Source organism: Notamacropus eugenii, chromosome 4, assembly GCF_028372415.1.
Source record: "Notamacropus eugenii isolate mMacEug1 chromosome 4, mMacEug1.pri_v2, whole genome shotgun sequence".
Taxonomy (NCBI): Eukaryota; Metazoa; Chordata; class Mammalia; order Diprotodontia; family Macropodidae; genus Notamacropus; species Notamacropus eugenii.
This window is the reverse complement of record NC_092875.1, coordinates 185007087-185018817: the sequence shown is the minus strand read 5'-3', so window position 1 is coordinate 185018817 and position 11731 is coordinate 185007087. Positions and strand designations below refer to the sequence as shown.

General features: G+C 37.0%; 1 protein-coding gene across 13 annotated transcripts in view; it reads right to left on the bottom strand.

Moving 5' to 3' along the window:
• Positions 1-11731, bottom strand: part of PHACTR1 (phosphatase and actin regulator 1) — a 668125-nt gene that overhangs the window by 140314 nt on the left and 516080 nt on the right. The window lies entirely within an intron of this gene.

Below are 11731 nucleotides of genomic sequence, written 5' to 3'. Positions count from 1 at the left end.
AATCTTAAATAAAAAAGATTATCCTGGCAATAAAATGATAAACAGGATCCAAATTAGCAAAATTTCTCATTGTCCTTGGACATTAGTTATTCAGACTCTATGCCACCAGAACTACCTTTTTTTTTTTTGTTTTGTTTTTTTTTACTGAGGTTGACATCCTCAGAAGGTCAAGGATGCTTTTGACTGTGTTTTTATTCAAAGCAAAGGACTCACTAATATTAATGAATTAGAGACTTTCTACAATTTCTTATTTGACATTGATTTACTTTCTTAGAGAAAGGAAAAAGTGAGAACAAGTACATTTTTTGTAATTTGCTAAAACATGATTTGAGAGCTCTAAGATACTTACAAAGGTTTCTGTCAATCTCAATAAGCTATTTAATTTCTATAATCAAAGCCATTTATGCTGTTCCCATTTTCATTAAGGTGACAGGGAAAAATAACCAGAAACTTCATTTGTGTACAGATCACATTAATAGATTAGAAGCCTGAAAAAGAAAACAGTGACAACCGATGGGCTGTAACAGGATGATGTCCACTGACCTCCTTTCTGAGAGAAAAGAACCCAACAGTCAGCCCACATGCAAGTGATCAAGGCAATACAAATGCTGTAAGAGATCTTGAGAGTTTTTCTTACACAGGGTCAGCAGCCCAGGTCACATGGAAGAAATCCAGAGGGAAGCATGAAGGACTCTCTGCAATCTCTCTTTCACACAGCCACCCCAGTCATATTCGTAAAGCCCAGGTCTGACCATGTCATTCCCTTACTCAAAAAGCTTCAGTGATTCCCCGTTGCCTCTAGGCAGGATGAAACACAAACTCCTCCTCTCTTAGGCTTTTAAAGTACTTCACAAATCTGTCTTCAAGTCACTTTTCAGGCTTATTACATGTTATTTCCCTTCATATACTCTACCTCCCAGTCAAACTGCAGTTATCCCTTCTACATCATGACTTTTTCCGTTACTGTTGTGATATATTGCAGTTCAGCATAAGAAATTAAATGAGATTTTTGGGGGAGTTTTGAGGAAGCTGTAGACAACACAGAAAAAAGTTTAGAAACTCAGAAATGCAGAAAATATATACATAGTATTGTAAAATATAGCCTATGACCAAATTTTGCAATAATGGAAACACCCCATAAAAAAAGAAAAAAATTCAGACCTCTTCTGGCACAGAGGGAGAGTCAAAAATTTTATGTGAATTTTCCAGATTGGGGGGCGGGCTCTGTACCCCTAGCCTCCTCCCACTCTGCCCCCAACAATGTGGAAGGGATAACTGTAGTCTATCTGCTTCTCCTCACAGAGGACCTTCTGTTTTCTATCTTAGTTCGTTCCTTTGCCCAGGCTAATTTCTATGCCTCCTCCCACCTCTACCAGCTAGAATTCTTAGCTTCCTTTAAAGGTGAGCTCAAATGCCACCTACCAAATAAAGCCTTTTCCAGTCCCTTCAGCTGCTACTGCCTTGTGCCGCAAATTGCCTAAATAACTATTTACTTATTTGCGCATCTGTTGTTTTCCTCCAATGGAATATAGGCTCCTGGAGGGCAAGACTAGATTTGTTTTTGTCTTCGTCTTGGACACAGTACACAATGCTTGCTAATTAATCAATTGATTGATTGGCAAACAACGGAGCCTCTCACGTATAGCAACTTAAACCCTACAAAAGATAGATGAGCTTGACAAACGTACACCGGCATTGACTGAAGCATGCATTGTAAGCTTAAATATGTTCTCTTTTGTGACCCAGGTACAGACAGAGCCTTTGGAGTCTATCTCTCAGACAGCCCTGGCTGTGGTCTTCCGTGCTCACACGCATTGTTAATACTGGCATTTGCAGATTCTTAATTAGTAATTGCTTCAATTCAGTCAGATCTGTTCTACAGAAAAAACATCCACGTTGTGTTATATTTATATAGCACACTGTTCACTTTTGTACTAAGAGGAATGACCAGCTCCTTAGCATTCTATGTAGTCCACTATAATGTGGCACCAATCAGTGGGTCTAAACTTATCTCACCTTATTTTCCTTTATGCCTCCTATGTAACAGTTAAACTGGACTACTAGCTATTCCTTGAAATCATTAGGTCATCTTTGCCTTTGAGCAACTCCCCTGGCTAATTTACTTCATCCTAATCTCTGCCTTTCAGAATCCTGATCTTCCCTTAAGGCTCAGCCCAGGTAGTCTTTCTTTCATTAGGCCTTCCTTGATTCAACTGCCTATTAGTATTTTAGGTGTCCTATGGGCATCTTAAATGCAACATGTACAAAATTGGACCCATCATGTTTCTCCTGAAACCCATTCCTCCTCTAAATGTTCCTATTTTTGCTGAAGGCAACACCATTCTTCTCATCATCCAGGTTCTCAACATCAGCATTATCCTTAAATCCTACTCCACTTTACTTTACATACACAGTCTAATTTCTATTTCTACAATATCTCACATGGATGGATATTACCTAAATTCAGATCCTTTTCACTTTTTTCTTGGGACTATAAACTCCTATATTGGTTTTAAAGGCCTCTCTTACCTAACCTCAACCTACTTTTTTGAATTTATACATTTTTCCAATTTCTACCCTTCTATGGAGGGGCAGCTAGGTGGTGCAGTGGATAGAGCACCAGTGCAGGAGTCAGGAGGACCTGAGTTCAAATCTCACCTCAGACACTTGACACTTACTAGCTTGTGTGACCTTGGGAAAGTCACAACCCCAATTGCCTCATCCTGGGTCATCTCCAGTCTTCCTGATGAATATCTGGTCACTGGATTCAGATGGCTCTGGAGGAGAAGTGAAGCTGTGACCTGCACAGCCCTTCCTCACTCAAAACAGTCAAGTGTAAGTTATGTCACTATTTCTCTGATGGCAAGGTCTTCTCTGGAAATGAAGAATGAACATACAAACCCTTCTATGGTCCTACCAAATCTTCTTCTTGCTGGTCCCTAAATATGACAATCCATCTTCTGTCTCTTTACCCTTGCATTTGCTGTATCCCTTGCCTGGAATATGTTCCTACCTCACTTATGTCTATTAGAATCTCGTTTTGATATGAGACCTTTATCTGAGAAACTGTTTATAAAAATCCTACCCCCTCCAATTTTCTGCTTTCCTTCAGATCTTGGCTATGTTTGTTTTATTTGTACAAACCCTATTTAATTTAATGTAATTGAAATTATCCATTTTACATTTGACTTTGTTCTCTATCTCGCTGATTCATAAAATTTTCACCTGTTCATGAGTCTGGTAAGTAATATGTCCCATATTCTTCTAAATGTTGGCTATCTCTAGGCTGGGGCAAGGGAGAGAAGAAAAAAAATTGCATGATAAAATTGTTTCATATTCAAAAGGAATAGCCAGTTATACATAGTAGATTTGTAGGTTCGTATGCAATTATCTTTATTTTTATATTATATTATGGAAATACTTGTTTTAGTTCATAAATTAAAATTCCTTCGCTTCCTTAGGAACACTGCACAACATTTCCATGAAGCCTATCCTGACTCCATTGGATGTTTGTGCCCTCTCTATCCAAAATTTGCCTTATATTGATTTTGTATACAGTTATATATGGATATATTTTGTACATACTTATACTGATTTTACATATACTTATATATATATGTGTGTATATATACATACACACAAATATGTACATACTTTGTATATACATGTTGTCTCCTCCAATATTCTATGAGCTACCTTAGGTCAGAAACTATATCATTTTAATCCTGGAATCCCAGTGCCTAGCATAGTGTCTGCTCCATAGTAGGGACTTGTTGATCACATTGGTTGATCATTGGTGGATTATTCCCCTCACCACTTCTTCCTGTTCCCCAATAATTTCTCCATTCTCAAAGATTCTTAGAGCACTTCATCTTTATTACTTCTGACCTTGAATTATGCTTATCTGTATTCACATTTTATCCCTCCAATGGGATTTATATTTTTTTGGAGGAGCAGGATGATGATGATGATTCTTTAAACCCTCAGTGCTTCCTGTAATTCCTTGTAAATAGGAGGCTTGTAAAATGTCAATTCAAGCCAACCTTTTATACTACTTAACCCCATATGTGACATGTCACTCTACTCTGGTTCTTCTTAAGTGTATAAACAGATTTAATGTCCTACAGAGTTAAGTGTTCAGATCCTCTCTGAATAAGCTTGCTTTTTCTAAGCCTAATCAGCCCAGTAAGGTTCTTATCCACATTCAGATGATGCTCACTACCACGATGGACAGAAGATAATAAGTTCACATTTATATGTTGATTTACAATTTATAAAGCCCTGTAGATACATTGTAAAGTCTGATAAAATGTAAGTTTCTTGAGGGTAAGGAGTGTTTGACTTTTGCCTTTGTTTCCCTAGTAAGCAGCACTGTGCTTGTCCCAGAGTGTGTGCTTAATTAAGGCTTACTGATTGATGGGTCTCATCTCATTTCCATCATAACTTTGTCAGGTAGGTAGAGAAAATATCTTTGCTCTTTTACAGATGGGGAAACTGAGACTCAGTGGCATAATGATTTATCCGAGGTCACAGAGCTAGCAAGTTATGGATCTGTGACTTGGACTCAAATACTCTGGCTATAAATCTGGTTTTCTTTCCATGGAAGGATACTCCAGAGAGGCTCAATAAAGTGCAGTGAATAAAGGAGTGACCTTGAAATTAGAAGGGGCAGTTAGGTAGCACAGTGGCTAGAGTGCTGAGCCTGGATTCCGGAAGACCTGAGTTGAAATCCAGCCTCAGACACTTACTAGCGGGGTAACCCTGGGCAAGTCACTTAAGCCTGTTTGCCTCAGTTTTCTCATCTATAAAATTAGCTGGGGTAGGAAGTGGCAAACCACTCCAGTATCTTTGCCAAGAAAAGCCCAAATGAGGTCATGAAGAGTTGGATATGACTGAAAACTACTGAACAACAACTTGGAGTTAGAAAGACTTAGGCTCAAGTCCTAATTCTGACATACTAGCTGTATGAACATGGGCAAGTCACTTAACTTCTCAGAGTTACAGGCAATAAGATTAGTTGACACAGATGAGTTGCTGATTTGCATCAGTGAAGGTATTTTTCACATAGATTGATCTGGATAAAATAAACAAATCATAGAATTCTTCTAGATCAGTGACCCTGCACTTGTGGAGAATTTGATCTTACATTCTTTTTTTTTTTTTTTAATTTTCTACTGTAAATCTGGAGCCATACATTTCTTCAGGTTATTTGGACTTGTACAAATTCAAAATCAGTTTCAGAAAGCACGTGCTATTTTCAGTCTGACAGACATTTGTGTAACTCATAGTCTCTTTCTTCAATGGCAGTTTTGAAAGCCAGAACAAAAGACATTTCAGATAAATGATCAGTTGTTAAAGAGATGATGCAGATAGGAAAATGAAAGTGGATTTTTTATTTTCAAAATTAGAAATTGTTTTGGAAACAACTTAAATTGTAGTTTTAAAAAATTGTTCTTGAGATTATGAAATAACCTTTGACCAAAATCATTAAGGAGTTTACTTGACTGTTCCTTAAGTATACAAATGTGACTGTTGGGAGTCAAGCACAGCAGAAGACTGTAGTCTCCAGATTTGGATGTTACTCTTATGATCATTTCTTGGATGATCTTTTCTATGGTTTAAAATTTTATTTTTCATCTATTTATTTACTTAGTTTTTAACATTCACTTTTATAAGATTTTGAGTTCCAAATTTTTTTTACCTCTCTCTTCCCTTTCTCCTACCTTCCTCTCTTCCTTCCCCAAGATGGCAATCAATCTGACATAGGCTATACATATACAATCATATTAAACATATTTCTACATTAATCACGTTGTGAAAAAAGAATCAGAACAAAAGAGAAAACCAAGAGAAATAAAAACACAAAACTAAAAAAAGAGAAAATAGTATGCTTTGATCTGCATTCAGACTCCATAGTTCTTTCTCTGAATGTGGAGAGCATTTCCATCATGAGTCTTTTGGAATTGTCTTAGATCATTGTATTGCTGAGAAGAGCTAAGTCTATCAAAGTTGTTCATTGTACAATGTGACTGTTACTGTATACAGTGTTCTCTTGGTTCTGCTTACTTCACTCAGCATCAGTTCATGTAAATCTTTGGGATGGTGTTTTCAGTGGTTGCTGCCATATCATAGTCCAAAACCTCCTTTATTGATTCTGTTAGCCCTCCTCTGAGTACTGCATTGGTGCAAATTCTGATGCAGCCATTTTCCCTGAGCGGTTTCTCTTGTTTAACTTGGCTGTGTAGAGATCCTTCCCCAACCTATATACACACTGCCATGTGGGTGGTTTGCTGTGCTGTCACTCTGTACCACTTCTACTCTATCCTCATTGCCTTGAAATCTAGCTTCTGCCCCAATAGTTCTGTTGAAATTGCTTTCATAAAGGGCACTTAGGACCTCCTAATTATCATGATCCTAAAGGCCATGTGCTGTGGCCTTTTTAATATTCCTAATTCTCATTGCCTGTCCTGTAAAATCTTACAACAATGATGACCTATTTCTGAACAGTCTACTTCACTTAACCACTCAATCAATAAGCATTTACTATGTTCCTACAAGGTATGCTGGCTGGTGGCACAGTGGATAGAGAGCTGAGGCTAGAATGAGGAATACTGAGTGTAAATCTAGGCTCAGACACTTACTTAGCTATAGGACTCTGGATAAGACACTTAACATTGGATTGCCTTCATTTTCTCAAATGTAACACGGGGATAATAATAGCACCTACCTCACAGGGTTGTTGTGTGAATCAGTGGTGGCTATGAGAGTTGAGCGAGAAATTAGATGTGTGGACTACTGTGGAGGAAGAAATAGCAAGATTTGGCAACTGACTGAATTAGTGTAGTAAGGGAAAGTGAGTAGGTAAAAGTAATGCTGAAGTTATCAACTTAGGAGACTGAGGAAATGGCCATGCTTTCAGCAGATTCAGGCAGGATATATAGGACTACAGATTGTCTACACAGAGATGATAAACCCATAGGAGGTGACAAGACCACTGCAAGAATGTAGAAATTGAAGAGGGAAAAAGAGTTCAGAATGGAGTTTTAGGGAGTACCCATTGGAATGTATGATTCATATGATTAACCAACAATGGAGACTGAGTAAGAGTAATCAGGTAAGAGGAGAACCGGGAGAGATTAGACTCCCAAAAGGCCAGACAGAAAAGTATCCAGGGAGTAGAAGGTGGTCAATAGTGCCAAATACAGCAGAGGGGTCAAGAAGGATAAGTACTGTCAGAACATAATTAGACAATTTATAGACTGGCATTAACTTAGAGCAGAGCAATTTCAATTGAGCGATGGAGTTGGAAACCAGACTACAAAGGGTTGAGATATAAATGAGAGGAAAGGAAGTGGAGGCAGTGAGTGTAGGTGGACTTTTCTAGGACTTTGGTTGAGAAAAAGAGAAAATATAAAGGATGATGATTTGAGGAGATGATAGGACCTTATGAAGATTTTTAAGAAGAGGAAAGATCAAGATATGTTTTGAAGGTTGTAGAAAGAAACCAGCAGATAGGGAGAGATTAAATTTAGAGGAAAGGCCATTACTTGCTGGTGGGAATCAGAGAAGGCTTCATCAAGAAAGTAGCATTTGAGTTGTTTCTTAAATGTGACATTCAGCAAGTGGAAGGTAGAGAGGGCATTCAAGGCTAGGGAAGAGGATAGACAAAGGTGCAGAGTTGGAGAAGAACATAGCATAGACAGGTATCTGGGAGGCAAGAAAAAGGAGCACATGTTAAATGACTTCAGTTTCCAGTACAGTAAAATCTGAAGCCCTCAGCTGAGGGCAGGCTTCAGGAGGGGCTAAGACCAATGTTTCTTCTTCTTCCATCTCTTTAAGCATTTATTTCTCTGTGGTCTCTTTTGTAGGACTCTTTTATAGGTTCTTTGTTCTTTTTCAGAATCCTTAAGGTGAATGTTCCCCAGGTTGTAGCTCCAGATCTCTTGTGTTTTCTCTCAAGAGTTCCTCCCAGCTCTTCCTCTCATTTCTTCCCATGGATCCAACAACAGCTTCTATTCAGACAGTCCCAAATTTGTATTTTTCAGCTCTGCCTGCTCTCTGACCCTCTAGAGCCATATCTCCAGATGCTTATAAAACATCATCTACCAGCTCCTCGAAATTCACTCACCTCCTCCTTAGTTTATTTTTTTAAACTCAGAACTTTCCTTTATTAATTTTGTAAGCAGCACCATCTGTCACTATCTCCCAAGTTCAAAACTTTGAAGCTATTTTTTATACTCTTCCTTTCCCTCATTCCCTTACTCCCAACTTAATTACCTGCCAATTCCCGTCCTATCGACCTTTGCTGGTGGGAATTAGGGAAGGCTTCATGGAGAAGGTAGCATTTGAATTGTTTCTGAAATGGTGGTTAGCACAGGTTCATGTGCTAGCAGGTCATCCTGAGTGTGCCAGAGTGCACAATATCATATTATTCTCCAACTCTGCCTCTTTGTTTATGTTCTTCCATAAGAGTGCCTTGAGTGCCTTGTCTCCCTTCCATAAGAGTGCCTTGAATGCCTTGTCTCCCTTCCACTTGTTGAATTCCTAACCACCAGTAGGTAATGACCTTTCCTCTTTTGGGCCTCACATGCCATTCAGCTTGCACTGCTTTTACATATTTACCATTCATGCTCTTCTATTTTAGTTACCTCTAGCTCTATCTTTCTGTACGTATTTATATATCTCTAACTAAACCATAAATTCCATGAAGAACTAATAGTTTTTTTCTCCTAAAATTTGTGTCTTTTCTAACATTTTCCCCTCCTATCTAGCACCTACCATAGTACACTGTGACTTACTAAATGTTTGGAAGATTTGTTGAATGACCCACCCTGAGCAACTATCTTGAGCATAACTGACATGAACAAAGGTTTGTTATCATAGGATAATTTATCCTGACTCTTGATAGAGGTTTGGCATGTTGATGTGACAAAGGAGAGATAGAAGTAGATAACCACTGTGCTGGGGAAAAGAATAATAATAGTTAACATCTATATCATATCTTAAGGCCTTTGCAAAAGACTTTGATCACAACAACCAAGTATTATTATCTTGATTTTATAGATTAGGTAACTGAGATTAAATGCTTAACACAAAGTCACAAAGATAGCAGGGGTCACAGTCAAGATATGAACCAACATTTCTTATCTTCAAATTTAGCACCCTTCCTGTAGCCATGTTTGTCTCCAAATATACATATACATACATGTGTATACATCTATGTTGCAAGATATGTACGTTTATATTTTACAAAATAATTGATAAATACACATGAAGGCGCAAAGTGTTGTGTGAGGATCAAGGGGAAAAAGATAATAACTGTTTGGGAAGGCAGTAGTGGATAAAGCACTGGGTCGGAAACAAGGAATAACAGTTCAAAGCTGGCCTCAGTCACCTACTAGCTGTGTGACCCTGGGCAATTCACTTAACCTCTATCAGACTATTTCCTCATCTGTAAAATGGCGCCTGCTTCTTAGGGTTGTGAGGATTAAGTGAGATACTATTTGCAAAGCACTTTGCAAACCTTAAAATGCTATATAAAGGCTAGACTTTAGACTCACAAAAATGAGAAAACCTCCTCTGAAACAATGAGTACATGATGGGTTTTATTTGGGATTTCTAACATGCTTTTTTTCCCTAAGGACTTGAAATCCTTTAAAAATGTTTTTAGGGGATCAGGTGTCAAATTAGAGTTATCCTTTAAACTTGTCACATAATCCTTTAATAAAGGAGCGATGTTTATTATCCTATATTTTGCTCCTAGATGGACTTCACTTGGGAATGGTTTTCTCAAATTAAACATAATACATTTTTAGATCTGAAAGTAATTGATTTGTTCATGGATTTTGGTACTAGACTCAGTATATTATTATTTAGAAAAGAATGAAATTTCATATTCTATCATGTAATGAAGTTTCAAATTATCCTAGATCTTAGAAAGTTAGTGCTAAAAGAGATATTGGGGATTACTTGTTGAATGCAAAGTCTCAGTGTTAAAGTAATAACTTGCCAAGATGGAGTCAGGGCAAGAAGGGGCTGAACAGAGAAACTCCTTTTATTTTTTGATTTACTAATGTCTCTACCTTCATTCAATCAGCAAAATGGAATTTAGAATTTTATACTTTACAATTTCACTGCAATATTTGGGTCCCTTCCCAGGGTGCTGAGATATGAATACTTTATTTGAGCTACTCCAGAGCAGGGATTCTTAACCTGTTTTGGGTCCCAGACCACCTTGGCAGGCTATTGATCCCTTCTCAGAATAATGTGGTTTTTTTCAATCACAGAAGAAGAAAATGGTAAATTTTAGTCACAGGTTAGTGAAAATAAGATGCAACTTTTTTGTCCCATCTCAGTTTAATGACCCCTTGAAAGCTATAATATATATATATTATATATAATGTAATAACTTCTGCTTTAGAGGTTAGAATACCTGAGTATTGTGAACATATAGGCAGAGCTGGCTAATAACATAAGAGGATCAGATATTAATACATGGACACCAAAGTCCTCCCTAACTTTTCGCTTTGTCCACTGTCTCTGCTGACTGATTCCTAAAATCCCCCTATCAAAGATTTAATCATTCATTTTGTGGATTTGATCATTATTAATATGTAAATACCCTTGGACAGTCCAGCATTTGTCATCACCAAAATCAGTTTGACTTGGATGCCCATCAATTAGAGAATGGTTGAACAGGTTGTGGTATATGATTGTGACTGAATACTACTGTCCCATAAGAAATGATAAACTCAATGATTTCAGAAAAAACATGGAAAGGCTTGCCCAGAATAATGAAGAGCAAAATAAGCAAAACCAAGAGAACATTGTATATAGTAACAACAACATTGTTTTAAGAATAACTTTGAGTGAATGTTATTTTGTCTCTTATAAATACCCAAATTAACTATAAAGGACATATGAAGAAAGACATTGTCTGCATCTAGAGAAAGAACTGATAAATAGAAGTATGTATAGAATGATTTTACATATATCTATATCTATTTGTGTCTAATGGCAGTTATTCTCTAGGGCGGGGGTGGGAAAGAAAAAAGTAAAAATATTTACATAATTTTGTTGTATATTTGAAAGTAATAGCAAATTGTGCATATAGATTTGCAGTTTCATGTATAATCATCTTTTTTTACTGTGCTGTTATAGAAATTTTTGTTTTATTCCATGAATTAAAAATAAAATAAAAAGGACTTCCCTCTAATGACTGATTATTTCCTCACAGACATCATGCCTACAATTCTGGTAGCTGCTACAGATGGTGGTCCCCAATGGAGAATCAAAAGAATTATGAGACTCTTTCTTCAGTTGTGATCAGTCAAGAGGGAAAATATTTAGCACAATCAAATGCTTTTTTGTCTCCAAGAATATGTCTCTATATCAGTGGTTCCCATTTAGTAGTTTACAAACATATTTGAGGTGGAGGGAAGGGAAGCTGAAAGGGATTACTGCTGAAAAATTTTTTATTACATCTTAAGCAGCAAATAATGGCAGAATATTGAGAAAAGTATATGACATTACCCTAGGGTTCACAAAACTTTTTAAAAATATTGTTGAAAGGAATAAAAAGTGGTTTTCATGGAATGTTGTTCAAAAAACATTTGTTCATGGAACAAAAAATGGTAATAACCATTTTGCTATATTAAAATAATATGGATTATTAAAAATATGGATTAATTAACTGTAATGTATATGAGATAAGGAGAGAAATAGTAAAAAG